The sequence below is a fragment of the Alexandromys fortis genome, unplaced genomic scaffold (genome assembly GCF_014885135.2).
Source record: "Alexandromys fortis isolate MF-2015 unplaced genomic scaffold, M_Fortis_MF-2015_v1.1 scaffold_141, whole genome shotgun sequence".
In the NCBI taxonomy this organism is placed as follows: domain Eukaryota; kingdom Metazoa; phylum Chordata; class Mammalia; order Rodentia; family Cricetidae; genus Alexandromys; species Alexandromys fortis.
In genome coordinates this window covers 850409-875140 of record NW_026068060.1, presented here as the reverse complement: position 1 = coordinate 875140, position 24732 = coordinate 850409, and the positions used below count along the sequence as shown (strand labels likewise).

General features: G+C 51.0%; 1 long non-coding RNA gene across 4 annotated transcripts; it reads right to left on the bottom strand.

The window, feature by feature from the left end:
* Positions 1-605: 605 nt before the first annotated feature.
* Positions 606-24066, bottom strand: LOC126487405 (uncharacterized). 4 transcript variants are annotated; one of them, XR_007588364.1, is made up of 5 exons: positions 22928-24066; positions 13428-13640; positions 12376-12646; positions 8609-8685; positions 606-4946 (listed from the first exon to the last, which is right to left on the bottom strand). It is a non-coding gene; the product is annotated as an uncharacterized lncRNA (long non-coding RNA). The 4 variants fall into 4 exon arrangements; XR_007588365.1 differs by having other exon boundaries at positions 13428-13599; positions 22928-24064; XR_007588367.1 differs by lacking the exon at positions 22928-24066 and adding an exon at positions 19118-22881.
* Between the last annotated feature and the right edge of the window lie 666 nt (positions 24067-24732).

Sequence of the window (24732 nt, the reverse complement as noted above, 5' to 3'; positions counted from 1 at the left end):
TGAGTCTGAGGCCAACCAGTCCTTCATGAAGCTGTCTGAGAAAAAAAAACATTTGGGTTCTGTCTTGCTTTTGCTATTTAATGCACAGTGGATAATCTTTTTATTATGATACTTGAATTCTAAAGATAAATCCAGAGCCTTGAACAGAACAGACTAGTCAAGTGCTCTTTCACTGCCTTTGGCTTTACTGAGACAGTTGCACTGTGTAGCCCAGGCTGTCTTTTGTTTCTGTTTTAAGGTCTTACTGTGCAGCCAGGTCTGGCCTGGAATTCACTATGTAGCTGGCTTTAAAATCAAAATCGTCCTACCTCAGCCCCTCAAGTAGCTGGGATCAGGTAGGAGTAACCATGCTCAACTGGCATTTCTTTGTAACGTCTGTGAGCTGGGTTCCTAGAGGTGGAATTCCACACAGTCCTCATTCTGGAAGACACTGCCAGTTGTCCACAAGAATGGTGTCCATCGCTGGGTGGTTGCACGCCTTTAATCCCAGCACCCAGCACTCAGCACAGAGGAAGGCAGATTGCTATGAGTTCAAGGACAGTCTGGTCTACAAGAGCTAGTTCCAAGACAGCTAGGACTGTTACACAGAGAAACCCTGTCTTGAAAAATCAAAAAAAAAAAAAAAAAAAAAAGTGTCCATCTTCAGGGATCATGATGTGACTGACCAAAATTCATCAGCAAGGCCATCAGGCAATTTAATCATGTCAACCTAGAAGCTATTGAGAGAAGTTAGAGGCAAGTGCCCAACCGCTAAGCATTCCTGGTCCATCAGTGATTGCAGGCAGGCAGGCAGATCTCTGAGTTCAAGTCAGTCAGGACTACATGAGTTCCAGGCCAGCTAGAGCTACATAATGAGACCCAACCTAAAAAAAAATTTTCAGAAAACTAGGACGACTAAGAGGATGGCTCCATGAGTAGAGTGAGGACTCCCCTGGATCATGTAACACCAGGTGTTGTAGTACACATATACCTAGGGCTCCTAAGTGAGGGGAAGTGGAAGCCGGAGAATCTGGTTCATGGCCCGCATACCCTAGCAAACAGCAGCAATGAAAGCCCCTGTTTTAGACAAGGCAGAAGGTGAGGACTCACACCCAGGGTTGTCCTCCAACCACCACACATGCTCCATGGCACGTGCACACCCACACTCACACCCGAGGAACAAAGGATCAAAATGGAGAGGCTTCTTAGAGTCACTATGGTCAAGTCCCTTAATTAGTGTCTGTACTTATGTGGAATGCCTGCTTAGATCCTTTGTCCATTTTTCTAATTTTTTATGTAAAATGCTGTTTACATATTCAGTTAAACCTTTCTAACATTAGTGTTGAATATGATTAACATTTTGTTGGGGTCAGAGAGATGACTCAAGCAGGTAACAGTGTTTGCCACCAGACCTGACCATCTAAGTTCACTCTCCAGAGCCTCTGCGGTAGGAGAGTATTGACTCGCACAAATGCTCCTCTTCCCTTTCTACTCAAGCTATGGCACACATGCACACACAATATAATAGTAAATGAAAGTAAAAATAAAGGTTTATTTTTTAAAAATATGTCAAGTGTGATGTGTAGCAGTTCCTTCCCAGATTGGAACATTTTGTGCAGTAGACAAACAGCTTAATAGCTTTAGGAAGTACCTGAAACTGACCAGATTCAGTAGGCGGTCCCTCCCAGAAGCAAGCAATAAAGACTGCTAAGAGTCACTCTCTGACCAGCCAAGCTACAGTGAAAATTCTTGAGACCAGCCCACCTACCTGAAAGAGGATGATCAGACCAACTGAGGCACCTGGAAAGGACACTGCAACTTGTGGTACTGCCTGTGGACTGTGCAGTGTGCTCCAGGTTCCCCCTCATGAGCTGTCACCTGTGCTGGGGTGGACCTTGGTGATGTGGCTGTCTGTGTCAGTTCTGCTCCTGTAAGTAACCCTATTACCCCCAATAAAAGTCATTGGTTCAACAATCAGGCGTTGGTGGAACTGTTCCTTTGGTCTGTGGAGGGCTCCCTTTCTGGGGTGAGTAGATGTGTATTGGGTCTTCCCAGGAAAAGTCTGTAACAACACGGCATTGGATCCCATGAAGCTTCAAACAGCTGGGAGCTACAGGACATGGGTGCTGGGAATCAAACTAAGGTCCCTGTAAGAGCAGTGGCAAGTGGAAACACCTAACTGCTGAACCATCTCTCCTGCCAGTAACCTTTCATTTGTTTTTTTGAGATAGACTCACTGTGTAGCCCTAACTGGCCTAAATCTTAATGTATAGACCAAACTGATCTCAAACTCGAGTCCCATCTGCCAGGCTCCTGATAGCCAAAATCAGCACTATTTCAAGTTTATTTATTGCTTTTAAAAATATTTAGCCACTCAGTGGTAGTGCACACCTTTAATCCCAGCACTTGGGAGGCAGAAGCAGGCTCGTCTCTTGCATTCAAGGCTAGCCTAGTCTATAGAGTAAGTTCTGGGACAGCCATACCTACAGAGAGAAACCTTGTCTAAAAAAGGAGGGGGGGTTAAATCTGATTTTATGTTTATGAGTGTTTTGCCTGCATGTATATCTGTGCACCATGAGTGTGTCTGGTGCCCACAGAGGTCAGAAGAGGGTGTAGGGTCTCCCAAAAGAAGTTACAGATAGTTGTGAGCAATCGTGTAAATTCTGGAAATGGAACCCACATCCTCTGCATGCAAGAACAACAGCTGAGGGATGGAGAGATGGCTCAGCTAAGAATACTGAACTCTTCTTCCAGAGGTTCGAAGTTCAATTCCCAGCAACCACATGGTGGCTTACAACCATCTGTAAAGGAGTTAAATTCATTCTTCTGGTGTGCATGAAGATCGAGCGCTCATACACATAAAATACATGAATAAATAAAAAGATAGAAAAACAGCTGGGCCAACTTTCCAGCTCCCAACATTTACAGTACAATTTAGGCCCTGCACGGTTGGCACGTGTCTTTAATCCCAGCTCTCAGGCGGAATAGGCAGGTTGATCTCTGTGAGTTCTAGGTCAGCCTGGTCTACAGAATAAGAACCTATCTCCAAAACAATAGGAACAGAACAGTATAATTAAGAACCAAAGTGTATCACGAATTCTAATTTTTAATAATAAAAACTCAGAGTCAGATATTAGTGGCAAAACCTGAAAGATCAGAGAAGCAGAGCAGCCAGCCACTAGAGTTCTTATCTCTACCAATGCTCAGACCGAAAGGTCAATCCTGTCCTCAGACTGCACTGAGCTACTGTCTCCTCCCACCTTATAATATTCCTCTCTCCACTCAGCCATCTCACTCCTAGACCTGAGATTAAAGGCATGGGATCCCAAGTGCTGGGATCATCTTTGTGTGAGCTCTGATTCTTTTTGAGACTGGATCAGTTTTGTGTAATCCAGGGTGGCCTTTAACTCACAGAGATCTTTCTGCCTTTGTAGACCAGGCTAGCCTCGAACTTAATAGATATGCTGCCTCTGTCTCCTGAGTGCTGGGGTTAAAGTTGTGTGCCACCACTTGGCCTGCATGTGCATTTTTTTAATTAATTTTGTATCTTACGTACATTGATGTTTTGCCTATATGTATGTCTGGTAGGGGTGTTGTTTGTGAGCTATACATGTGGGTGCTAGGAATTGTCCTCTGGAAGAGCAATCAGTGCTCTTAACCTCTGAGCCATATCTCCAGCTTCCTGCATTTTTTTTTTTTTGTTGTTGTTGTTGTTGTTGTTTGGTTTGGGTTTTTTTTTTGTTTTTTTTTTGTTTTTTTTTTTTTTTTTTGTTTTTTAAAACAGGGTTTCTCTGTAGCTTTTTAGGAGCCTGTTCTAGACCTATAGACCTAGTCTAGCTCTATAGACCAGGCTGGTCTTGAACTCACAACGATCTGCCTGTCTCTGCCTCCCAAGTGCTGGGATTAAAGGTTGCACCACCAGTGCCCTTTTCTGACCTCCTCTGGCACCAGGCACACACATAGTGCACAGACATACATGTAAGTAAAACACCCCTACACAGAAAGGAAAAAGAAGAATCTACACACAGACTGGAGAGGTGGCTGAGCGGTTAGGAGCACTGGCTACTCCTCCAGAAGCCTTGAGCCTTGGGTTCCATTCCCTGCCCATATGGAGGCTCATAACTGTCTGCTACTCTAGTCCCAGGGGATCTGGTGACTTTTTTTGGCCTCCATGGACACCAAGCAAGTGCACGATGCACAAAATTACAGGCAAAACACTCATAAAGAAAATGAAGCATCAATCAGATGCGGAGGTGCACACCTTTAGCTACAGCACAAAGGCCTACTGCAGGCAGGCAGGCAGGCGTCTATAAGTTTGGAGCCAGGCTGGTCTACACAGTTCCAGGTCAGCCAGAGCTACCCAGTAAGACCCTGTCTCATGACAAGGCACATGTGTGAGCATTTGGACCTCTAAGTGGAATTCCAGGTGTCTAGCCCAGGTGAAAGCTTTGTAGGGGAACCTGGAGGGCAAGGGTAAGAACTAGAAGCCCATCTGCAGAAGAGAGGCCAGCACCTTGGGACAAAGGTCTGTGAAGACCCATTCTGCCCTGGCCGGGATGGGTGGCCTCCGAGAAACACTAATACAGGAAAAAGGAAAGTTTTGCCTGCACGGTTGCCATCTGGATCCCAAGGGACCTCTTGACACCTTTATTGGGGTGACTCAAGGGACAGGGTCAGGCATAGGTCTGCCTGCAACAGCCCTCACCCCAGGCCCTGGCGACTAACAGAAAAGGCTTTTGCAGGCTAATTCATGCCTTGCTTCTCTGTCAGGTCCCATGGCTGCTTCCTAGCCCTTGAGGGAGGAGCAAGCATGCAGAGAAGAGAACCCAGCAGCTCCTGTGCAGTTACTTCACACTTAACAGTCAGGGGACTTCAGGCTTTGCCTCCCAGGCACCCAGAGGAAGATAGCCTTTTGTCCTGTATGGCTGGGGCAGCCCACATGTCAGGGGTGCTGGTCCCGCTGGCTCCTGGAATGACAAAAGCCAAGATGTCATGTCATAGTTGGGATCCACTTGCTCTGGTGCCAGGAGTTACCCTACCATCACCACCACCACCACCACCACCACCACCACCACCACCACCACCACCACCACCACCACCACCACCACCACCACCGGAGAGTCTCAGTGTGTTCCAGGATCTTGTACGGCACTGCCTATGGCAGCCAGAGCCATTCGCCAACACATCCAGAGCTGAGGCCACCAACGTGGGGACCATACCACAGCAAAAGACTCTGAAGGTGCTGGTCAGGACCAGAACCCCAAGTCTGACTGAGAAGGACCTGGAGAGACAATGTGAGTCTCCTGCTACTGCTTGCATTCCAGGCCAGGCCTGAAGACCTCGGTGTGTGTGCATACACTCGCATCCATGTGCATGATGGCCAGTGGTGTCTACAGCATCTGTCCCCAGGGACCCACTGTGCTCAAGACCGCCACCCTCGTGCTTTTCAAAACCGGAACTCCTCAAGTCCCACACAGCCAGTTTCGGTCTTGGCTGACTGTAACTTCGGGAAGACAGATTTCCCACCAGGCACCTCTTGCCTGGCTGGTTGGTGGTCTCCAGCAGAATATGAGTGCCAGGGCCAGGCCAGAGTCAGTGTCCCAGTTCCAGACTGTGCCGGGAATACCTTGATCCCTTTAGGGGCTGGGGTGGGCTGAACCAGGGTCTCTTGTTTCTGGGGCTGGTCTGGACTCCCTAGCTGAAGCTGGCTTTGAAATGCTGATCCTCCAGTCTCCTGCTCCCGGGCGCTGGCAATAGGCCAGCACCACCAGCCACCACTCCCGGATCCCCTGTTTCCTCCAGAAATGGTTCCACTAACAGGGAGACAGTCTGACTTCCAAGAGAAAAGGGAGTTGGACCTAACTTGGCTGGACCTCAGAAGCAGCCACGGGAGAGCCTGGTAGCTCGTGCCAGGGTCCTGCTCCAGGTCTTATGAGCTGGTTCGGCAGACTGGCATCAGGCTTTTCCTGGTAATGGGAAGAAACGCCATCGCTGGCTTCAGGAAGGCAGGAAAAGAGGGACTGGGGGAGGGGCGCTTCATCACCACCAAATGTTACACTCTGGAGCTTGTGAGTTTAAGAAGGAGGATCTCCCCAGAAACAAGTCCCTCCAACCAGGCTTTCTTTTTCCAAAAGGGTCTCCACCCTGGACACTAAGAAAGGCTATGGAGGCTGATGTAGCCCCATTCCACCGGAAGCAGCGCCCCTGGTACCATCTTGGGGATCATACTGGAGTGATCGCCATTCTAAGTGGTTGGAGAAGCTGCATTGGAGCAATCAAAGGTCTTTACCATGTCCTCTTCGGCCCCAAACGCCCTCCTGCAGAAGATGCAGGCCGAGAGTTGTCGTGGTCTGTACACTTCCGCTTCCGGGATGGCATCCCACTTACTCTTGGACAAATTCGCCTGGCCAAACTCTCCAGCAGCAGAGCCTTCCCTTGCCCACAGCTACTGGGTCAGATGAGCACGTGACCAGCCAGGTCCAATGAGAAGCTATCTTTGATTCCTCAGCCGGTCACTGGGTTACTCTCCCAGAGTTTGCAGGAGTGTCGCCACCCAGGGCCTGGTCACGAACGCAGCGCCCAGGGACACAGAGTGGGGCCATGGGCAAGACAGTGGCCAGGTATCGCTTTTGGAGTTCAAGACCCGATTCTGCCCCGCGTTGGAAGTTTTCCTGTTTGGGAGCCACAGAATGTCTTTGCTTCAGCCAAGTTGCTCTGAATCGGCTGTCACTCGAATCTCAGACTCCCGCCTGAGGCTGTAGGAAATCCCCCCTGGATGCGTAAAAGCCAGCTCCGCAGGAGAAGCGGGCAGGTCCAGAACGCTGCAAATTGCCTCAGCCACCGTCGGGGTGCAATCACCCTCTTCAGGCCTGGCAAGTGCGACGTCACCGAGGGAAGCCCTAACCATGAGTCTGGTGTTGAGCTCCTGCCTGTCACCCACCTGTCAGGCTCCTGGAGGACAGAGTCACAAAGCCACACCTCGAGCCCTGAGTTCCCCAGAGGGGACTACAGGTTGACTGCCAAAGGCTTTGGGCTCTGGCTCCCCCACCCCCACCCCAGACTCCCAGGCAGGAATGCTCCACTCCTCAGGGGTGGGCTAGGTCAAGACTAGAAACCTGACACCATCCTGCCCAGCACTGGGGCCTTAGCCTGCCTGCTGTTGCTGCGCCGGTGCGGGGGGGGGGGGGGGGGGGGGGGGGGGGGGGGGGGTATCAGCCCTGGGCCTATGCGCCATTCTTTCTCCACCCCACCCCACCCCCAAGTCCCCTACCTCCAGAAGCCTGCAAACCAGGCATTTATTTGCCTGCTCCCTCCGTGACTTCATAAAAAATGCAATTAATTGCCAATGGATAAAAACCAGATTTCCCAGAAACCCAACTGCAAGTTGGCTTCTCTTAGAAAATCATATGATCTGATCTGCTAGGGCCACAGACCCAAAAAGGCCTATCTGAGCAGCTGCCCTCTGACAGAGGCTCAGAAGCACCCCCCAACATTCCCCACCCCCTGGCTTCTGAGGACTGTACCACCAAGCAGCTCCTTTTCTCACAAAGGCCCCCAAATGGCTGTCCTACGGTGTGACAAGCCAGCCTCAGACAGTGAAGGGATAGGAGTTTCTGAACCTGTACTAATAGATCAAGCTGGGACCTCAGGGCCTTTGCTGTCCTCCCTCCCCCTCAAACCTTCCCCAGCTCTTCTAGCCCATCTCACTCTTGAGAAGCTCCGCCCACAATCCTGATCACAGCCGCTTTCTGTGCAGGCGGGGGCCAGCAGCTCTGTCTGCAAAGGGCCAGACAGTCCCTGTGCTAAGCCTTGTGGGCCATGTGGTTGCCGTCCCAACCACTGAACTCTGCCCTTGTGATCCCAAAGCTGCCTTAGTCAACCGATAAACACAGGCTCAGCTGGAGCCGGCATGACAGCATGTGCCTGTAATCCTAGCACTCAAGAACCTAAGGATTATGAATTTGAGGCCAACCTGGGCTACATAGTGAGGTCCTGTCTCTAAAAGGCATGGCAGTGAGTGTCCCTATAAAACTTTATTTACAAGAACAGTGCTGGGCCAGTCTTAGTCCCAGAGTTTTGCCCTCCTGAACAGATGGCCACACCCTCACCCAGCTTCCAGACAAGAGAGCAATGCATTGTGGGTACCAGGCACCACTGCCAGAGTGGGGGGTAGGCTGTCTTGCCAACTGGTCTTGGGCCTGAAGTTAATCTGCTCAGAGGCCCTAGCTTAGCCACTGCGGTCCCATGTATTCTGACTCATCGAGACGAGGCAGGAAGTCCAGGTCAATGCCAGCATCCTTAACCTTGAAATCCTCTCAATGGCCTGGCTCTGAGATCCCAGGTCAGTCCCTCCTACCCACAGGCCCTGGATCAATTCCCAGGAGTCAAGTTCCACTCACAAGAGCTGGAGTGCCAAACACCAGAATCCAGTCTCATTGCCTCCCAGGTCGCCAGGCACCCTGAACCAGGGAGCTTGAGAGAAGCCCACCCCACTATCAGACAATAGTTATCCTGACTCCAAGTTGGATACATTATACCTCAGCCTCCGAGCCCTCCTTCAGATAGAGGTTCACAGCCTCCAACCCTCAGTTTCCTCCTGTGCAGATGAGGGTAGTACCATCAAACTTACCAAGTCCACTTTGGAGTACGGTAATGATACTGGAGGTGCTGCAGCCACCTTGAGACCAAGAGGACAAACATCACACACTAAAGAGAAAAGAACAACGAGAAGTATATGTCCCTGGCTATTTCCTTAAGAAACCCAAACAATGGGGGAGGGGGAGGGAAATGGGAGGCGGTGGCGGGGAAGAGACAGAAATCTTTAATAAATAAATTAATTAAAAAAAAGAAAAAAAAAGAAACCCAAACAACTCAAATGGCCACTTCAGGGCTTTGTGCTACAGGTGGAAAAACAAAACATAGCTGGTTGAGCCACTTAGTGGGGTTTCTGTCGAGCCTAACTGGATTGCTGCTAGGACTCTTGTCATAATGAGTCACCAAGGCCACACAGGTGTCATGGCACAGGCAGGGCACTTGGCCTCCAGCAAACTTCTGGACCTGCAAAACAACTCAATAGGTAATGCATTGGCCGGGCAACCCTGATGACCTGAGCCTGGTCCCTAGAACCCACAGAAAGGCAGAAAAGTGAGTACGGACTCCTTCAAATTGTCCTCTGACCTCCACACAAGCACTGTGTTGCACATGGACACAAAGCGTGCATGCTCAGGTGCACACACACACACACACACACACACACACACACCATGTATGTGAATAAAAACTAATCTCAAAACTCAAAAGACTTGCTAGGCAGTACTGGCGCACACCTTTAATCCCAGCACTCAGGAGGCAGAGACAAGCAGATCTCTGTGAGTTTGAGGCCAGCCTGAGCTAGTTCCAGGACAGCCAGGAATGTTATATAGAGAAACCTTGTCTGGGAAAACAAAACAAATATCCCAAAGACTCAATAACAAATCTCAGCTCTCAGGGGGCAGAGGCAGGAGGATCACAGGTTTAGAAGCAGCCTGAGCTACAGAGATCCCATGCCCTGAAACCCAGGGCTGGAGGTAAGGCTCAGTGGTAGAGAACTATGCATACACAGGGCCCTAAGTTTCACTCCCAAAACAAAACAAACACTCAAGAGTCCAACAGGTCCCAACGCCTGACTGTCCTGCTTCTTCAAGCACTCAGAGACTGGCTTCTGGGGAGCAGAGAGAGAAAGGTGCTCAGAAAAGAGCTCCTCAGCCACCCACCACCCACGGGAACAAGTCCATGACTGTGATCAGGGCCAGGGCACCTTTCTCTTCCGCCTTCCTTATCTAGCCAGGAGGAAAAGGCCAGAGAAGTCCTGAAGGAGCACACTGTACAAAACTCGCAAGCTCCACTCCTCCGCACAGTGGCGAGCTCCAGCCAAGTTCAGAGACGCCACCAGAAGCTGGAGGAGGCAAAGACCTGTTTTGTTTCTAACACAATTAACTAATGCTGGACAGCAATGTGGTGTCCTGGAGCAGAAGTGGCCCCAGGGAAGGCAGCAATACCCATCCACCTCCCTTCACTATGGGGAGCTGCTCCCTCTGAGGGTTTCTGGATAACAACACCCTGACAGTAAGTACTACAGTTAATAGGAAAGACAGTGACAGCCCACGGGACACAGCGTGGCCATAGCAAAAAATGCTTCTCTAATTCTAAAAATGTATTAAAAAAAAAAAAAGCCAGGCTGGAGAGATGGCTTGGAGGATTGGAGCAGTTACTGCTCTTGCAGAGGACCCAATTGGGTTCCCAGCACCCACATGGTGGCTCACGGTCACCTGTAACTCCAGGTCTAAGGGATGCGACAGCCTCTTTTCCTCAAGTATCAGGCACACACAGTGTGCATACATACATGCAATACATGCAACACATTCATACACATAAAGTAAAAGAAATCTTTAGAAAAAATAGGTGTGTTGACTTGTTTTTTTTTGTTGTTGTTGTTGTTTGGTTTTTTGTTTTTTTGTTTTGCTTTTCAAGACAGGGTTTCTCTGTGTAACTTTGGAGCCTGTCCTGGAACTCACTCTGTAGACCAGGTTGACCTCAAACTCCCAGAGATCCACCTGCCTCTGCCTCCCAAGTGCTGGGATTAAAGGCATGTGTCACCACTGCCCGACTATGTGGGCTAGTTTTATATCAACGTGACACAAGCTAGCATCATCTGAGAGGAGGGTACCTTGATTGAGGAAACACCTTCATAAGATCCAGCCATATGAAAATCTGTGGGGCATTCTGTTAATTAGTGATTGGTGAGGGAGGGCTCAGCCCATTGCAGGGTGATGCCATCCTGGGCTGGTGGGGGTGGGGAGAAATATCAGTTGTGGGAGAGACGGGCAAGCTTCATCTCCCTCTGCAACAGGAGCATGAGGCCTGCGGGCATCTCTGGGCCATAACTGCACTGACTCAACTGGTGGAGCTGGCATTTGATTCCAGCCCCGCCTGGCTGCAGTGTCAGGGGCAGCCCTGGAGCAGCCCCATGGGGTTGGGATGAACTCTCTCCAGGACACAGAGGTCCCCTCAGCACTGGGAGACTATGCCCTTGCAGCCTCTGGTCTGCATTGTGCGGCACCCCCTATGGTCCCTGCACTCAAAGTGGAGGCAGGAGGATCAGGAGTTCAAAGCCATCTTTAGCGACATAACAGATAACAATCCAGTGCCAATCTCCATTCAGAAGCTCAGGCTGAGAGAACTCGGTGCCACATGCCACCAGTAAGCTCCTAGTACCTGCCCTGAGCCCCAAGGGTGTGGGAAGCGACTGCACTCACATCACATGGTGTCTGCTAGGTACACAGTGTCCCAGAGCTAGGAACTGCAACACAGGCATGCTTTTAATAAGTGAGACAGCTTGGGAAAGCTGGGACCACATGGCTGGGCTGGAATTCAAACTGGCCTCTTCCTGGGCCCTTCCTTCATGGTGGCATTTGCCTTTAATTCCAGCACTCAGGAAGCAGAGGCAGGCGGATCTCTTTTCCAGGATGGTGGTTGACATAGGACAGCAGCCAGGGCATGTAAAGAGATCTTGTCGCCAAAAAAAAGAAAAAGAAAAAAAAGAAACAACAAAATTGGGTTTTTCTGTGCTCTGGACCTGTCCTTCCTTCCTTCCTTCAGGGACCACATCCGGCTGTCTGGCTTGGAGCACTGGTGTCTCCTACTGGCCCGTCAAACTTGCTAAACTCCGTGACAGCTCTAGGCAGGTCCCTTCCTATTCACCACGAACCTCAGAGCCTGCCTGGGAACACTTTCACCCTGTAGCCACGGGAAAGCCATCGAGGTTCCCTAAGCATTGACCCCCAGCAGCCTGCACGGAAGGTACCGTCTCATCAGGCAGTTCTGGAAAGTTCCTAGACGCCCTGAAGATCTGCAGAACACTGGCCACTATACCCTGGGCACAGGGACAGCCAGGTATCAAGACTCCTGTGGCTTAGCAGTGTGTAATTCAACTTGGGGGTCACAACTTGTGCCCTAAGTCAGGTCCAGCTACCTGTCCTCACTAAGACAATTTGTTTTTCTAGACAGGGTTTCTCTGTGTAACCGTCCTAGCTGTCCTGGAACTGGCTCTTGTAGACCAGGCTGGCCTCGAACTCAGAGACCCACCTGCCTCTGCCTCCCTGGAATTAAAGGTGTGTGCCACCACTGCCCGGCCTCACTAAGCCAATTTAAAGAACCCTATTTAAAATGGAAAGTAAAAAAGATTTATTCAATGTGGCCACGCTGGGAAGAGGGACAAAGAGATCCAGCAAAGGCCCCCAAATCCACTGTTCCTGAAGGAAGATCAAAGTTTGAAGAGAGGTCAGGGATTCGCATAGCTAGGCAGTCCGGGCGGAGGTGGGCTCTCAGCCAGGTGTGGCCCATCCATCCACCACTGACCTGTTGGTGTCTGGGTTTCAGCCCCATCATCCCCTGAACCTGTGTGAAATCTCTTTCCGAGAGACACGTCTCTCTTGTGGCGGGCTTTTTTCTTCTCTCAGCATGAGGTTTCCAATTCTTTAGGGTCTGTTGCTTTATTAGTCTGGTAGACTGAGAAACACGAGTCTGCCCTGCCTGTTCTGGAAGGTGAGGCTGGCCGGGATGCACAAGGTCCTGGCTTCCCGTCCCTTCTTCCACCTGGAGACAAGTCCTGGGCCCCAGTGTTCTGTGACTGCAAAGAGAAGAAGAATCAAGAAAAAGGGTCCATGGGGCTGGAGAGATGGCTCAGCGGTTAAGAGCACTGATTGCTTTTCTTTTCTTTTTTTAAAAAAGAAAACAAACTTTTTTTTTCATTTTACATGCCAATCCCAGTTCCCATTCCCTCCCCTCCTCCCATTCCCTCCAACTTTCCCCCCCACTCTATCCTCCCATCCAATCCCCAGAGAGGGCACATTGCTCTGAGGAAGGACCAAGGCCCTCCCCACTATATCCAGGCCTGGGTTCAATTTCCAGCACCTGCCGGGCGGTGGTGGCGCACACCTTTAATCCCAGCACTCAGGAGGCAGAGACAGGCAGATTTCTGTGAGTTTGAGAACAGCCTGGCCTACAAGGGCTAGTTCCAGGACAGGCACCAAAGCTACAGAGAAACGTCGTGTCGGAAAAAAAAAAAAAATTCCAGCCCCTATATGGCAACTGTCTGTAACTCCAAGATCTGACACCCTCACATCACACAGACATAAATGCAGGCAAAACACCAATGCACATAGAATACAAATAAATTAAGAAAGAAAAGAGGTTCAGGAAATACTCCAAGTCCCCTTGACTCCCCAGGCACCCAGCCCCTCCCACTATAAGCCCTGGTTTGTCTCCACCACCTCACAGCTTTGTCCGCAATGAGAAGGCCATCTGTAAGGTCTTAGCAGTTATGCTCTGATCCTCTCTCATTCCCTGCACTTGGGAGGTAAAAGGTGATGTCATCCACCCTCTCCGTGGCCAAGTGACTTGGGGCTTACCTTACAGGAGGGTTGCATTTCCACCTTCAGATCCCCACCTGACAGCGCCTGCCCCCAGTCAGTCTTGTTTACTCCTCTTGCAAACGTCCACCCGACTGAACACGCACAGCATCTTGGGAGAATCTCCAGGGAGATCGGCCGAGACAAAAAGCCGGTCCCAGCAGATGCCAGGCTGTGGGATCCATTTATAGAACAGTTTGAAATGGTGACATTCTGCAAATGGAAGGCCGATGGGTATTGCAAAGAGTGGAGGAAGGCAAGGGGAGTCTAGAAGGTTGTCTTGGGGTTCCCTCTGAGCATCTTGACTCGGGTGGTTAAAAAGCGAACCAAATAGGGTGGCTTGAGATCCCAGCACTGGGGAGGTGGAGGCACGAAGGTAAGACTTTAAGGTCATTCTCAAGGGCACAAGGAACCTAAGGCTAGCCTGGGCTACGTGAGGCCCTGTCTTGAAAGACCAAAACCTGGTACAGCTACTGGAGATGTGAAGCAGACTACCTGGGGGTTGACCCGTGGGTGGGAGGTGGAGGCAGAGGTCAAGGCCAGAGGCACTCACAAATAAATAAATAAATAAATAGATAGATAGATAGATAGATAGATAGATAGATAAATAAATAAATAAATAGGCAAAGGACTGGTGGATTCGATGAGCATACAGGGATACAGGGTAAGGCTGGGCACCTGCACAGCCTAGTGCGCTGCATTTGCTGCAGGGATCAGGTTTGCTAGTTAAATCAAGCTGACCTACAACCCACTACGTAGCCCAGGCTAGCCTTGAACTTGTAATCTTCCTGCATCAGCCTTTTGAGAGCTGGATGGGATTCATCCGTGAGCTACTTCACTCGGCTTCCCAGGCCCCCCACAAATTGCACACAAATCCAAAACTTTCTGCAGCTGTATCCAGGCCACCTTCATGTCCCCAGCCCACCTAGCTCAAAACTCCTCCTCCTCTCTTGGATACCCCTAAGACAGGGTCTCACAGTTACCAAACTCGGCTCCTTTCTCTTTCCCAGAGCCCCTGTCCCTTCCTTGACTCTTCCCGAGGACCCGTCTCCCAGACACCGCTCTGCCTCCAGACCTTTGTCCCTCTCCATGGTTCTTGTCCCCCCCCCCCAAAACTCCTGACTCTGGGCCGGCAGCTGTCTTAGCAAAGCCCACCTCCACCCTGCACCACAAGGACTGAAAAAAAAATCCCCTGGCTTGTGAACGAATGGATGAATGAATATCTAGTAATGAAAAAGTTAAGCTTGGCCCAGCGGCTGGGGAAGGCAGGACTGAGGGAATTGTAGAACTCGGGGTGTGTGGCAGAGACGGTAGCCACCTTCCACTATGGATGCTGTCATTAGAAGCTAAGATGGGGAGCTGGTATGTGGAGGATGTTGCTGGGGCTGCCTCAGAGGCGCCCACCATCCCCCCCAAACCATCCTGTGTGGCTCACGGAATGAGGGCGGGAATGGCTACTCCAGGCGCAAAGGACTTCAGATCTGCCCTCTGGCCCCCGCCCACGGAGCGGTTAGCACCACGAGTGGGGTCTCTTCTCCCACCTCAGTGAACTGTGTCCCACTACCAAGATCCCCACATAGTAGCTGTCTCCTTCGTGTGTGTGTGTGTGTGTGTGTGTGTGTGTGTATGTTGTGTGCATGGTGTGGGGGGGGGATGTGAATGTGGGTAGGGTGTGGGGAGTGTATGTGGGTGGGGTGTGTGTGTGGTGTTTGTGTATGTGTATATGTGTGTGTGTGGTGAGTGTGTGTGTATTCAGGGGACAATTTCAGCCAGTTCTTCTGTCCGCCATGTGGCCCCACCGGGATCAAACAGCCCACAGACATGGTGGCTCGCAGACATGCTGACAAGCACCTTTCCCCACTTAACCATCTCTCTAACTGTGTGACTCTGGCCGAGTTACCAACCTCCGTCTCTGTTCTCAGCCAGGGCTGCCGAAGGCACCTGCCTCATGGAGTGTGATCCCCACTCAACCGCGAGGAGCTTAGACGGCAGCGCTCAGAGAATGCTGCTAATTTCATTACTGTTACAGCCCCAGAGCTCACGCTCAGCTTAAACGCCATCATTAGCTCGTGAACAGAACAGGTGTGTAGTTTTATGTTGTCGCATTTTTAGAATTAAAATGAATGAGAACACTTATACTAAATCACAGTTGCAGGGTTTGGTTTGGGCAGGCTTCAAGCTGTAATTTACAAGGCGCCTCAGGAGGATCTGCTCTGGGACATTTCTCAGCTGTTAAGAGGCTTGGCTCTGTCAGTAGGAAGGCCTCGCTCACAGGAGGTGCTGTCCAGACAGGGGGAGCAGCAGCAGGCCACCTGGGCAGAGTCATGCCAGGAGCATGCCAGCGGCTTCCTTCTTCCCTGTGGCCTCCCTTTCTCCCGAAGCACAGATGGACCACTGCCACAGGGGCTCCTCCTGAAAGTCCCCAGAATACACCCAAGGGATGTGCTGCTCAGGGCCTCTGCAGCAGGGTGCACACTGGCAAAGAATAGCCAGACATGGGCATGGAAGGGGCAGGATGGAGGCTGGGGAGCTGCGGTGCTCGGCCCAAGTCCCCGTGGGTACCTAGGGGTCTGGAGACGCAGCTTCCCTGCCCTCGCTTCTCATTCCATTCACTCCCGGGGGCTCCTGGGTTAATTATTAGGAATTTCCAAGTTACAGGAACTTTGGCCCTGACTCTGGGTCTGGCAAAGGGACAAAGGACTTGCCAGAATCGACACCTAGGGGACCTGATGCTAATGACAAGTTGCTTAGTTTTTCGGTAGAAAATTAAGCATGGACAAAGGGAACTCAAGTACCTCTGAGGCAATGAAGGAGCAGATCTCACACTATATGGGCTCAACGATGTCCTAACAAGGACATAAATTAGGGCTCGGGGGGGGGGGCTGTGTGTGCCTATGTGTGCCCACCTTGAGAACCTGTCCTGACCTGGTAGCAGGGTGGGGGTGCTGAGTAGGAAGTTGTAGGGTGGGAGTAACTCCAGCCTTACATCCTCCTTGGGAGGAACAGATTCCCAGATGGTCACAGGGCAGGGAGGAAAAACCCGTGTACAGGTCTATCTGCACACGTGTCCATGTGTCTGTCTGTAATGATCTGTCTCTTTAAGAGACAAGCCACGCCCACTCCCTCCCCCATCCACTGAGGCAAGCTGATCTTCAGCCTCCAGCCTGACTCTCTTCCATCTTCTTCTCTGCCTCTCCCGACTTCTCCCCCCCCCTTCTCTGCTCTTCTCCCTCCCCCTCCGTAACCTTAATAAGTATCCATCCCCACTCTGCATGGTGTGCTTATCCGTCTGTCCCTCACCCGCTGCCGCGTGGGACGCCTCGGAGACCAGCCACCTTCGGAGGCCAGGTCTTGTGTGCAGTCCCTGCCTAGGGACCCGCTGACCCCTGCCTGCCACCACTTGGGGACTCTGCAGTGTTTCCCCGCAGCAATTTTTAATAATCATTTCGTGTCCGTGTGTACATGTGAATACCATGGTATTAGAAATATGTTCAGGGTCACAAAGATAGAAACATCACTCCAACACAAATGTCAGGACCAGGCAAACTTTATTTGTTTGTTTGTTTGTTTGAACTCCTGACTCTGGGCCTTCTGGGTGGGCTCCACCCAATGGCCCTGGTCTACAAGAGCCTAGTTCTAGTTCCAGGACAAGCTAAAAACAAACAAACAAACAAACAAACAAAACACTACAGAGAAACCCTGTTTCGAAAAATCAATAATAATAATAGTAAAAAGATAGGGTTTCCTCTGTGTTAACAGTACTTGGCTGTACTGGAACTCACAGAGATCCACCTGCCTCTGCCTCCCAGTGAGTGTGTGTGTGTGTGTGTGTGTGTGCCGGAAAGCACAGACTGAGGCCGAAAGAGAACTGTCAGAAGTCTATTCTCTCCTCTCTGGCACTTGGACAAAAGCCAGCACCCTCTCTGGGAACCTGGGAAAACAGCTTCTGCCTGTCAAAAGGAAGCATTCTCCTTACCGGGTGCAAAAGGAACCTCAGACGCTTCCCTTAGCGCACACCTGCGGTGCATTAGCATATCAAGGTCTCCTAAACTAGGCTCCTGCAATCCCTGCTCAACAAGTACCCGTTCTGCACTTCAAAGTGCTCCACCCCAGTTTACAGATTCCCCACCTCCCAGGTACCTCTCTGCTTAAAACCCTGGAAATCTCCCCCCTCCACCCACACCCTTCTCTCTGCTTTCCTGAGAGACAGCCTTGGTGGAGGAGAATAAACTTTTCCCTGTTTACTTTTATTTTTTTTCATTTTTCAAGACACAGTTTCTCTGTAGATTTGGAGCCTGTCCTGGAACTAGCTCTTGTAGACCAGGCTGACCTCGAACTCACAGAGATCCACCTGCCTCTGCCTCCCGAGTGCTGGGATTAAAGATGAGCACCACCACTACCCAGTTTGACTGGAGTTGTGGAATAATCCTCTTTTACACTGTAAAGATTTGTCACTTGAATTGGTTTTACTAAAACACTGATTGCCCCCGGTAGCCATGCAGGAATTATAGGCAGGACAACTAAACTAGGAGAAGGAAGGGAAGAAGGAGCCGCCGAGGAAGCAGGACATGTAGAAAATGAGGCAAAACTCAAGAACCAAGTGGAAAAGCATAGATAAGAAATATAGGTTAATTCAAATGTAAGAGTTAGGGGCTGGAGAGATGGCTCAGTGGTTAAGAGCACTGACTGCTCTTCCAGAGGACCTGGGTTCAATTCCCAGCAACCACATGACAAACAACTGTAATTCCTTCACACAGACATACATGCAGGCGAAGCACCAGTGCACATAAAGCAAAGATAAATTATTAAAAAATAAGAGGTAGTAACAAGCCTGAGCTATCGGTGGAGCATTTATAATTTAAATTAGTCTCCGAGTCAGTTATTTGGGAGTAGCCAGTCAGGAGAGGGAAACTCTGGTTTTATTTTTAGACTGGAGTCTCATATGTTCAAGACTGATCTTGAACTTGCTGTGTAGCTGAAGATGATACTTGCAAGGTGCTGGGGTCACAGACACATGCCACCATGCCTGGCTGTGCATGCTTCTTTTTTAACGCAGAGTCTGGGGATCAAATTTGGACACTGGTGCTTTTGAGGCAAGGGCTGGCCAATTAACTGTTCACTTGGGGAACTACTACAGGAAGCTGGGGGGGGCAGTGGTGGGTCCCCTTAGCCCTGGGCCACTATCCGCAGCCATCAACCACCTGGACTGATAACCAAGGTGGGTGTCAGGCCTCCCAGGGGAGTCTGGCTGTGTCTGGACACCTTTCTGGTTGCCGCCCGTGGGTCAGATGCTCCAGGCATCCCAGTAGGGGCAGGGTGCTTTAATCAAGCAAGCTACCACAAAAGCCCCAGGCATCAGAGGACTGCAGCAGAGTTTTGGCACAGGGTGTTGCTGAGTGTGTCCCACCAAATAAGAAGATGGGGTACTTCTCAGTATGTTTATACAAACAGCCCCCCCCCCAAATAAAAACCCTTCATTGTCATCAAGGGCATCCAACTCGCGCTGCTCAACGTTTTAACAAGAACACAACAATGAAGAAATATTTCTGGACCAGTGAGGAGGCTTAGCGGGTAACAGGACTTTGTTGCCAAGCCAACAAATGGAGTTCCACCCTCCTAAGGCCCCACATTGTAGAAAGATCCAACTCCCACAAATTATCCTCCAAGACCGACATGGTGGTGGTGCTCACCTTTGACAAGGAGAGGCTGTGAATCTCTGTGAGTTCAAGACCCATCCTGGTCTATAAAAGCAAGGGTTCCATGCCAGTCGGGATTACACAATGAGGTTCTGTCTCAAAAAAAAAAAATGTACTCTGCCCACTACAGGTGTGCTGTGGCACGTGTCACTAACACACAAACACACACACATATCAATAAATATAGCGAAACCCCTCAAACACTACTTTTTAAAATGCCTTTGGCTCTAAGTCAGACTGCTCCCAAATTTCCCCCTCTGAAGTCACCACTCCAGCGTGGCTGTGTAGGAGGCTGGGTGCCGGGGAGGTGTGGGACTCTGGCCCTCCATCTTTGCTTCACTGTTTAGCCATCTGTCATGCCGCATTTTTACCACAAGGACTGCTGAGGGCAGGAGAAGGAAGCCGGTTCAGGGCTGCCAGCGGGCGCCTGGAACCTCTTCTGGCAGATTTGTGTTTGAGCAAGAGGCCTCCCTGCTCCAGCCCGGGCAGGCTCCACCCTCTGGCCCTCCAGGGGCCCCCGCTGGGGGGGAGGAGGGCCCCTGCAAAGCCTCTCACCCGATGGCTGGGGGAGGGGAGGGGAGGGACTCTCGGCTGAGCGCTCAAGGACGACTCCTACAGGCCGGTCAGGGCGAGGCAGCATTGCCCACGGCGGCCATTGCTTCCCTGCCAGCTCTTTGCAGCCCGATAAATAGCCAGAGCTGGAAGGCCCGCAAGGGCCTCAGACACTGTCAGAAATCTCTGGCATTCATCAAGTCCCTACTGGGTGCACAACCCTTTCCGGAGAGCACACGCCCTTGGTGGGTACTAGAAATGTAACTGGGCAGATGGTGACTTAGGAGAGATGCCACCCAAGGTTTCTCGGGGACTTCACAGCTGGGACCAAACCCTACCTGCCACTTGTCACCATGGACAGGATGGAGGCGGTGGTCCACCTCAGGGCAGAACGTAGACAGGGAGAGGGACACTGTGGGACTCATTGAACCCTGAGTCCATTCCTTATAAACTGGATACACCTGTTTCTGGAGTTATTACAGGAAGTCAAAAGCAGGGGCCAAGGCTAAGAGCTGGGAGGTGTGAGTGGGAGCTAGTATGGCCTCATAGACAGATGTCCCTTCCTCCATGCTCCTGGTCTCAGTGGCCTCTGCAGGGGTGGGGTGAGAGGCAGGAAGGTCAGGAGTTCAAAATCGTCTCTCGCTAATCTGAGGATAACCAAGAACTTCTGATCCTCCTGCCTCCACGTCCCAAATGCCAGGATTACAGGAGTGTACCACCATGCCCAATCTAACATAGGCTGGGGGTTGAACATGCTAGGCAAACCCCAATCTTCATATAATCTAAAACTTCTGCCAAGCAGTGGTGGCGCAGGCCTTTAATCCCAGCACTCGGGAGGCAGAGGCAGATGGATCTTTGTGAGTTCGAGGCCAGCCTGGTCTACAGAATGAGTTCCAGGACAGCTAGGGCTGTTACACAGAGAAAGCCTGTCTTGAAAAAACAAACAAAATAAAACAAAACAGAACAACAACAAAAAAACTCCTAAGTTTGAAGCCAGCCTGATTTGCATGACAAGTCCCTGGCCAGCGGGACTACAAAGTGAGTCCTTGTTTCAAAAAAAAAAAAAAAAAAAAGTCCTGATGTCTGAATTTCCCCCTTTCTAAAGGGGAAAATCTGGCCCCATCTCCCTACGGCTTTCGCGGTCTCATCCCTGAGCTATTGTGGCCAAAGCGTCCTCTCTCCCATCAGCGCCTCTGACCTCCTAGGCAGACTGGGATCTTCTGGCCTCCTGGTCTCCTCTGGCCCCTTTGGACCAAGGGTGAAAGTCCAGGCTAGGCCACTATGGCCAGACTGCTGTGTGGGAGGTGGGCACTGGCCCAGCTGGCTCTGCCCTTGGTCCCGGAGGTCTCCTTCCCTGGAAAGCGCCTCTCCTGGAGACAATTAATCAAAGTGACACCTCGTGAACAAGATATTTTGGCTTAGCAGAAACAAACAGAGGTTTACAACAAATCTGTGAGCTCCTGCGCCTTCAGCGCACCGGCTAAGGGCAGAGCCAGGCAGGCTGCGGCTATGGCCCACCGGCACCTGCCAGGGATTGCATGGCGACTCCATCTCCTGCACAGCTGAGGCTGCGCAGCTACAGGGCTGACTCTCAAAATCTCTCTCTCTCTCTCTCTCTCTCTCTCTCTCTCTCTCTCTCTCTCTCTCTCTCTCTCTGTCTCTCTCTCTCTCTCTTCACAGACCAGAACCTTCTGTGGGTGGGAGGCTCCTCGTCTGAGGCTGAGCTCTGGCCTAGTCCTCTCCTTTGATTGGACAAGAGGCCCAAATCCCTGAAGTGAGGGTTCCGGGAAGTTCAGAGCTTAGGGCATCCTTAGGAGTGGAAGTCTACGTGGACATCCAGGTACCCTGCTGAGCTCCAGGGTGAAAGTCTGTGCATGGTGCCACCCTGCTCTGAAGAGGATTCCACTCCTGCCCTACCCAGCCTGTCTAGCAACGACCAGTACATTCTAATGAGACACTCATGGCCCTCTCTCTGTCTGGCTCTCCGACTATTGAAAGAATAGACCCCGAGAAATAAACACGCGTTTATCATCCCATTCTGTGTCCCCAGCCCTTCCTAGAGGCAATCCCTGAGGCCCTAAGACCAGACTTGACCCCTTTAGACACAGCTGTTACTGAGTCTTAGCATCTGGACATTCCTGGTATCCTCCCAGTAGGATACAAGTTCTCAAGGTGTTGTAGGCTAAGAACAGGGTTCCTAGCACCCAACTGTGTGATCTTAGGCTAGTTTTTTAACCTCTCTGTGCCTCCATTTCTTCTTTTTTTAAATACATTTATTTTTATTTTACTGCATTGGTGTTTTTACTTGCATGCGTGTTTGTGTGAGGGTGTTAGATCCCCTGCAACTGGAGTTACAGACAGTTGTGAGCCCCCATGTGAGTGCTGGGAACTGAACCCAGGACCTCTGGAAGAGCAGCCAGTGCTCTTAACTGCTGAGCCGTCTCTCTAGTCCCATGTGCCTCCATTTCAAGTGGGATACACACAGCACATCCCTTGAGAGAAGTGGCAAGCCGAGGCCTAGGAGGCAGGACCCACTCGGTCCTCCTCCTCCTCCTGCCCCAGGAGACCTTTAGACACCAGGTTCTCTGCAAGCGCAGCAAGCGCTCTTAACCGGTTAGGCCTAGGGTGGCGTCTTTGTTTGCTTTTGTTTTAATTATTACAAGGAGCTGTCTCTCCAGCCACCCCACCTACATTTTTTTTAGTTTTTTAAAAAAAAGTATTTTAGAATAGCAGTTCTCTAAACCCCCAGCCTTACTCCTGGAGCAGGAGGAGGCCGCAGTGGGTCCTGCCTCCGAGGCCTCATTCTAGGGCCCGAAGGCATTGGTTTGACACTAGAAGCTGTGTCCACCCAGGGCAGGCAAGCGCGGACTTGAGCCTGCATGGAAGCTTGGCTATGGGGGAATCCGGGAAAGACAGAGCCATCTTGGAGTCCCCAGGATAGGCCTGGGGCTCAGAACATCAGGCAGCAAACACAGCAGCAACCACAGCCAAGTGACCCAGGTTCAGACCCGGGGTCTCTCACAGGCTCCCTGGCGAACCTCAACTCTTCACTGTTTCTTCATTCGTAAAAGAGAAACAAGGACAGGACTGTATTGTGGGGGTAGTGAGGGGCTGCAGGCAGCACCCTAGGAGCAGTGACAGCCTGGTGCCAGGGCTCTACACACACACACACACACACACCTGCGGCTGCCTTTGCCTTCCTTAGTCAAACCCTTGGGGACCACGGAACGCATCAGGGCCCCTGTGACTCACCTCCCTGGCAGGAGGCTTCCTGAGACAGGTCCCTACACGCAGGCCCTCTTCAGGAATGCTGGGGTAAAGCAATGGGGGATGGGGAGTGAGAGGTGCAGGTCCCAGCGTGAGGATCCTAAGAGCCAGTGACAGGAGAAGGGACTGGGGGCACTGGCCCCGCCCAGCTCTAACCTTCATCTCCACCCTCAAATTCCTCTGTGTCTGAGAATCCTGTGCAGCAGTGGGTGTGGTGACACAGGGGACATCACAGATGACGGGAGGACCCGGGCCACCACTGTCGAGACATTTGCAGGTTAAGAGTAACTCCCAAGTCCTTTGTCCTTTCCTTTCTGATGTTTCTCCAGAGCAGAGTTTCTCAACCTGTGGGTCATGACCCCTGCAGGGGTTGAACAACCCTTTCACAGGGGTTGCCTAAGACCATCAGAGAACACAAATATTTACATTACGAGTCATAACAGTAGCAAAATTACAGTCATGAAGTAGCAACGAAAATAATTTTATGATTGGGGGGTTACCACAACATGAGGAACTGTATTAAAGGGTCACCGCATTAGGAAGGTTGAGAACCACTACTCTAGAGCTACCTGTGGTCACCCAGGAACACAAACAATTCAGGGACAAGAAGGACAGCCTCTCATGACTTCTCTGTCACTGGCTGGCAGAAGGGCTGTCCCAGAGGATTTCAGCAGCAGCTCCTGGCCTTGAGTTAGGGATGGCACAGTGTAGCTATCACTGGCCTCCAGAAGTGAGCAAGCCTGCAAGATTGGGTGGGGGAATGGTAGGGGGTGCCAAATGCAAGCCTGGGTCTCCCAGATTAGCAGTACCACCTGGCCAAACAAATGCATTGACAGAGGCCAGATTCTGTAGCACTCGGTAGGCAGAGGCAGGAGGATTAGGAGTTTGAGGTCAGCAGATTGGAAGCCAGTAGAGACATAGGCTACATGAAACACTGTCTCCAAAAGGGGTGGTGGTGGTGACCCGGCTCAACTGGTAAAGGCTGTACAAGGCTGGAAACCCAAGTTCAGTCTCTGGAACCCATCTAAAGGCGGAAGGAGACAACTGACTCTATTATAATATTACCTCCTGACCTCCATGCTTGATGTGATGCACACGTGTGCAGACACACACAGACACACAGACACACGCACCTACGCTAAATGCAATAAATAAGAGATTGAATTTTTTTTTTTTTTTTTTTTTTTTTTTTTTTTTNTCAAGGCAGCCCTTTGCACACGTACACAGAGCACTCTGATGCCTTTGCTGGTTAATTTTTCTCCTCTACACTTTAACTATTCTTTATCTGTCTTTTTTTTTGTTTGTTTTGTTTTTTTGTTTTTTTGTTTTTCGAGACAGGGTTTCTCTGTGGCTTTGGAGCCTGTCCTGGCACTAGCTCTTGTAGACCAGGCTGGTCTTGAACTCACAGAGATCCGCCTGCCTCTGCCTCCCAAGAGCTGGGATTAAAGGCCACCACCGCCCGGCGAGACTGAAATTTTTTAACGGTAGCAACTCGTAGCTTCAAAGGTAGACCCTTTACCGGGTGCACGGACACTGCCAGACCCTTGACCCAGCGCGTGGACACTGCCAGACCCTTTACCAGGCGCGTGGACTCTGCCGCAGTAACTGGACACTGGGGATGGTAAATGAGCTGCTTACACAGCAGACAATAATACAACATGGATGTGGGGCAGGTGGGTGGGGGGAACAACAGAGCAGGTGGAATCCAAGGAGCACGAGGCCAGACTGGCCAGTGAGGCAGATGAAGATGAAGCCAAGGTTCTCTCCTGCCTGTCACTTACATGCCCTTG